Source organism: Colobus angolensis, unplaced genomic scaffold, assembly GCF_000951035.1.
Source record: "Colobus angolensis palliatus isolate OR3802 unplaced genomic scaffold, Cang.pa_1.0 Scaffold449, whole genome shotgun sequence".
In the NCBI taxonomy this organism is placed as follows: domain Eukaryota; kingdom Metazoa; phylum Chordata; class Mammalia; order Primates; family Cercopithecidae; genus Colobus; species Colobus angolensis.
This window is the reverse complement of record NW_012117921.1, coordinates 861613-867464: the sequence shown is the minus strand read 5'-3', so window position 1 is coordinate 867464 and position 5852 is coordinate 861613. Positions and strand designations below refer to the sequence as shown.

Below are 5852 nucleotides of genomic sequence, written 5' to 3'. Positions count from 1 at the left end.
AAAAGAAAGTTTACAAATTTGTGTTGGGCCTCATTCAAAGCCGTACTAGGCTGCATGCGGTCCGTGGGCTGGGGGTTGAACACGCTTGCTTTAGAGTCAGACGGAGCTCAGCACAGATCTTGGACCTATTTGTAAGTGCTGTAACTTCTCTAAGCCTATTTCTCATTTGTAGAGTAGGAATAACACTTACCTTGTAGGGTTGTTTCAGGAGAGTGTTCACAAGGTTCCTAGCAAAACGTCGAACACCTGCGGTTCTCTTTAAATGGTGGAGACTTGCTCTTACTATTATATCTAAAAGTACTACATAGGATTATAGATAGAACTGCCCATAGATATTTATTTTCAGATGTAAAATAATAAACAATCGATTCTCTCTGAGCAAAGCTGATATTTTCCCTTTCTTTTTAAGGTCTAGAAATTTCAGCTTTAAGTAACAGATTGTCCAGAGGTTTGTATGGATTCCCTATAGAGATGGGAAAGGGCACAAAGCAGCCATTTTACCAGTCCCAGGTTTTCACACATAGTAGTACAATCAGGGTTTAAGTTTACGCTTCACAGTCCTCCTCTGTTCATTGCCATGATTATCATTTTTTCTCCCATTACAGAAAAGCAACCAGAATAAAGAATATGCATCCTACCTGAAATAAGAAGCAGGAACTTCCTGCTGTTTCATATTACAGATAGGAGATTCACTCACCCCAGGAATGAAACAGACATTGGAATTTCCTGTGTAAGTCTTAGGGCTGCTGTGAGAGAAATGATCACAAGGTTAGTAATTTGGGTTTGCTTACTCCTTTAAAACATTGCCAGTTTGGGCCAGGCATGGTGGCTCACGCCTGTAATGCCAGCACTTTGGGAGGCCGAGGCAGGCAGATCACCTGAGGTCAGGTGTTCAAGACCAGCCTGGCCAACATGGAGAAACCCTGTCTCTACTAACAATGCAAAAAATTAGTCAGGCGTGGTGGCAGATGCCTGTAATCCCAGCTACTTGGGAGGCTGAAGCAGGAGAATCGCTTGAACCCAGGAGGCAGAGGTTGCAGTGAGCCAAGATCACGCCACTGCTCTCCAGCCTGGGCAACAGAGACTCCATCTCAAAAAAAAAAAAAAAAGGTTGCCAGTTTGGTATCAGAGATTCTGTGTTTTGAATGAAATAATGTATACAATTTCTGCATAAATATAGTAATGGCAGCTTTATTTCTAAAGGCAAAAAATTATGTCAAAGAATAAGGTGGATAGTATGTTAAACCATGATATCTTCAGTTGACAGAACATTAAGCAGTCATTTAAAATGTTTAGTTAAGCCTTTTGCGGCCATCACCGAAGCAGGAGTGGCCAAAATGAAGTTTAATCCCTTTGTGACTTCCGACCGAAGCAAGAATCGCAAAAGGCATTTCAATGCACCTTCCCACATTCGCAGGAAGATTATGTCTTCCCCTCTTTCCAAAGAGCTGAGACAGAAGTACAACGTGTGATCCATGCCCATCCGAAAGGATGATGTTCAGGTTGTACAAGGACACTATAAAGGTCAGCAAATTGGCAAAGTAGTGCAGGTTTACAGGAAGAAATATGTTATCTACATTGAACGAGTGCAGCAGGAAAAGGCTAATGGCACAACTGTCCACGTAGGCATTCACCCCAGCAAGGCGGTTATCACTAGGCTAAAACTGGACAAAGACTGCAAAAAGATCCTTGAACAGAAAGCCAAATCTCGCCAAGTAGGAAAGGAAAAGGACAAATACAAGAAAGAAACAATTGAGAAGATGCAGGAATAAAGTAATCTTATGTAAAAGCTTTGATTAAAACTTGAAACAAGGCCGGGCGCGGTGGCTCAAGCCTGTAATCCCAGCACTTTGGGAGGCCGAGACGGGCGGATCACAAGGTCAGGAGATCGAGACCATCCTGGCTAACACGGTGAAACCCCGTCTCTACTAAAATACAAAAAATTAGCCGGGCGTGTTGGCGGGCGCCTGTAGTCCCAGCTACTCGGGAGGCTGAGGCAGGAGAATGGCGTGAACCCGGGAGGCGGAGCTTGCAGCGAGCTGAGATCCGGCCACTGCACTCCAGCCTGGGCGACAGAGCGAGACTCCATCTCAAAAAAAAAAAAAAAAAAAAAAAACTTGAAACAAAAAAAAGTTTACTTAAACATATGGAATATGGCCAATAATATATGGAATAATATGGGAAAAGGTAATAATGTGGGAAATGCTGCTGAGTACATTTCAAGTAAAAAAATAGGATAAAATTTGGTTTAGGCTAAGAGCTTTCTCCAATCAGGAGTGATACAGAGCCTTCCTGGTCCTCCCTTCCTTTTACAATAGCCAATAAAAAGCCTGTACTTAGGTGGTGGGATTGTGACAACGTCAACAATCCAGACAATCTTCCTAAGGATTATTTGCATAGTTTACTACTCCTAATCCAACAGAACTCAATTTCTTTTAAGGAGTGCATTGAGTGGAAGTGGTCATCTCCAACAAAAAGGGAAGAGAATTACATTAACAAAGGAGTATGTGCAATGATATTGGTATCAAAATTCAGTGACCAAAATTGTTATATCTAGTCCCTCTAGAAAGTACTTTTACCTTTGAATCACTCTACTCAGTATGTTAAACCTTAAAATAGCACACTGATAACCACTTATCCATTTGATGTTTAAATGTTTTTTTAAGTATTGCTATGGAATAGGACATAGAATTGCCTTGGATAATCTGCAAGCTTCTTACTATTGGCAAAAACAGAAGCCTTTTATTTTTCAGACCTAACTGCTTTTACAAAAAGAAAGAAAACAAAACAAAACCCTACTCTACACTTTGTTGATCTTGGCACCTTATCCTCTATAATGAAAGCTTCAACCATTTATCAAACTAAATGAACTGGGTGTTGACAAGAGAGCAGGATTCCATAATTCTGCCCTTTATACGTCTTGTTTATATACTTATTGGTTTAGCAAATTTGATACTACCAGAGTGCTCCCTTTCATTAGTTTAACTGGGATTTCTGTTCACAAAAAGCATTCAGCTTAGTGGGATAATTCTTTCTCATATGGCATACGGGGGGCTTGACCAAGTTAATTATTTTTGTTTCACTTAGGTTTACTGCACATATACCATGTGTCAAGCATTTTCACATGCATTATCTACCTTAATCCTCACAATAACCAGTGAAGATAGATAGTATTAGCCCCGGTTTATAGATGAGAAAACCGAGGGTGAAAGAGGTTAAGCTCACAAGAAGTAACCGAACTAGAATGCTTACATGAATTTTCTGACACCAAGACCAATATTCTTCCCACTAAATCATGTTATTTCCTTATAATTAACTAAGTGTGCCAAAACAGAATGGAAACGCTACTCCTACATAGAAAATATAATCACTCTCATTGTGTATCTGCAAACTTTTGTCTTATCTTAATATCAAAACATAATTTGTGCCTATATTTTCCCAAAGAAACATAGAACGATAGAATAATCCAATGCTGTAAGCAAAATTTCAACCAACCAAAGTGCTTTCAAGTTCTGATTTTCTTAGGTGCTCAAGAATTTATGGAGGCTAATGAAAATTTGCCATTGGCTTCAAATTGGTGGTTATAGGTCACTCAAGTCTTTACACAGACTTCTCATCCAAACTTCTTTGGCAGTAGCATATTTATTCCATAATATGACACTCAGTGAAACTCAGAAATCAGTGGGACACATTTGAACTCCTGAAGATAGAAGCATTGGAGTGAAATGTGCAATGCTTTTGAAACTGGATGACATGTGTGGTCAAAGCTATGGCCCTTCACTCTTTGCTAGGCAATGTCCATGTGCTTTACATATATTACCCAACATCCTGTATGGTAGGTACTGTCATTATCCCTAATTCCAAAGAACCCGGAAACTGGAACATGAAGAGGTTAGATAACCTGTTCCCACTCACATGCTCAGTGAAGAGCAGAGCTAGGATTTGTCCCCAGTCTGGCCACAGAGCCTGAGCTCTTAACCATTATGCTATGCTGCCTCTCCAAAATGGAATGTAAAGTATTAGCTGATTTTATGAAACACACCACAGACATTTTTGCTGACCTGAATCATACCTTGCAAATATGACCACAAGTAGAAAATGTGGCTGTCATACTGTATGTATATGATAATATAAAAATCAAACTTAAGACCAACTTTTATCTAGTATAGAAACAAGGCATAATTCAAAATTATAATGCTCTCTGCTTCCTTAAACGAAACCAAATCCCTTCCTTAAACCAAATCCCTTCACTTTCCTTTGGCTTCAAGTTAGGTCATGAACATGTGTCAATGCATGCTCACCATTTGCTGGCCACCGCGTACCCCTCAAGACTTGCTCAGGGTCTTTGGGGCCTCTGCACTTACCTGGGCCAAGTCAGGCAGGGAGCAGTATATTCCTCTGCTTGAAACCTTGCACCATGGGAACCTGCCCCCTCCGGTTCTGTCTAGTCCTGCCCACGGTCTACACTGGCATCCTGCCATCCCCTCACCATTGAAAATGCTAAATAAAGGCTTATAGCTTTGTGTTTCCACATTGTGCTTGATTCTTTGTGGTAGATGTGGGGGGTGGTTCTACATTCCCAGCCCATCCTAAATTCCTATCTTCTATAAGTGGAGTTGCCTAGTTTAGAAAGTAGCTGCTTGGCTGAAGTAAATTCTTAACAAATTAGTCTCTTCTAGGATACACATTAAAATGAGTGGTTGGAATGGGAAGAAGACAGAGCAGAGTCAAGAAACTCCGACTAGTGAGACTGAAGTGAGGCTACAATGTCATGATGGGTGTGAAAGAGATTGGCAAACTGTAAAATCCTTTAGAGACCATGTGGTCCCTTCACTGTCTAGGCCAGTGGTTCTCAAAGGGTAGCGTGTGTCAGAATTACCTGGAGGGCTTGTCAAAACACAGATTTCTTGGCTCACTACTTCTGATTCTGTAGGTCTGGCTGGTGGCCAAGAATTTGCATTTCTATCAAGTTCCCGGGTGATGCTGAAGCTGCTAGTCCAAGGACCACAATTTGAGAACCACTAGTTGCTGGATGAGTAAAATCCATTGTGTCCACAGGAGGCATACAATAGACACTCAGATGGGGTTGTTATTATTACTACTCTCCATATCTTGGTAACCCCAACGTTTGCTCTCTTCTGCTTCCAGATTACTCAGCAGTTTGGCTGAGATTTATGCAAAGAGAGACAGCATTCCTTTTCTACACTTCTATATGTAGCAACCTCCTGCCATTAATACCCTTTCTTATTTAAAAGCTGCTTCGCAGTTTGTATAGAACTCTCACATACGTTATTGTGTTTTTATATGAAATTCTTCCCAATTTCTGAGCATATATTATGCCAAGTAAAGTCTCATTAAGAAATATGCACTTAAAGCGGGGGACGGGGCGATGTGGAGTGAACACCCCCTCCCCTTAGCATTTGCAGCTCTGAATGTAGGCATAGGTTTAACTCAGACCAAGTATCCTAGAGGGGATAGGTGTCTCCCTTATGGATAGAAAGTGCAAAGTTAGAGCCCCCAAAAGCAGTGATAATAAACATCCCTTTTGTGCCCCTTCTCGCCAAATAAAGCGAATGGGTAGAGGAAATCCCGGGCGAGCCCTCCCCGGCAGGGTCCCTCAAGCTGGCGCCGAAACTGCGACTCCCACGCCCGCTGCCCCGGCCCCTGCGCGACAGCCCGCTCTCTGCAATGCAAAAACGCAGCAGCATCGCCCTGCAGCCCTCTCCTGGGGGATCGCACGGTGCAACCAACCCTAAAAACGTAGCCGCGCGACGCCCCCTCAGCCCCGCGGGCTTCCCATTGGCCGGTTGCCGCTGTCACTCCCTCCTAGCCTCGCCTTCCCGCTCCCGGGC

The 5852-nt window shown here is 42.3% G+C and overlaps 1 pseudogene across 1 annotated transcript; it reads left to right on the top strand.

The window, feature by feature from the left end:
- Nucleotides 1-1319: 1319 nt before the first annotated feature.
- Nucleotides 1320-1772, top strand: LOC105523023 (annotated as a pseudogene). The gene has a single exon (XR_001003518.1). The product of XR_001003518.1 is annotated as a 60S ribosomal protein L26-like (transcript).
- Nucleotides 1773-5852: the final 4080 nt, after the last annotated feature.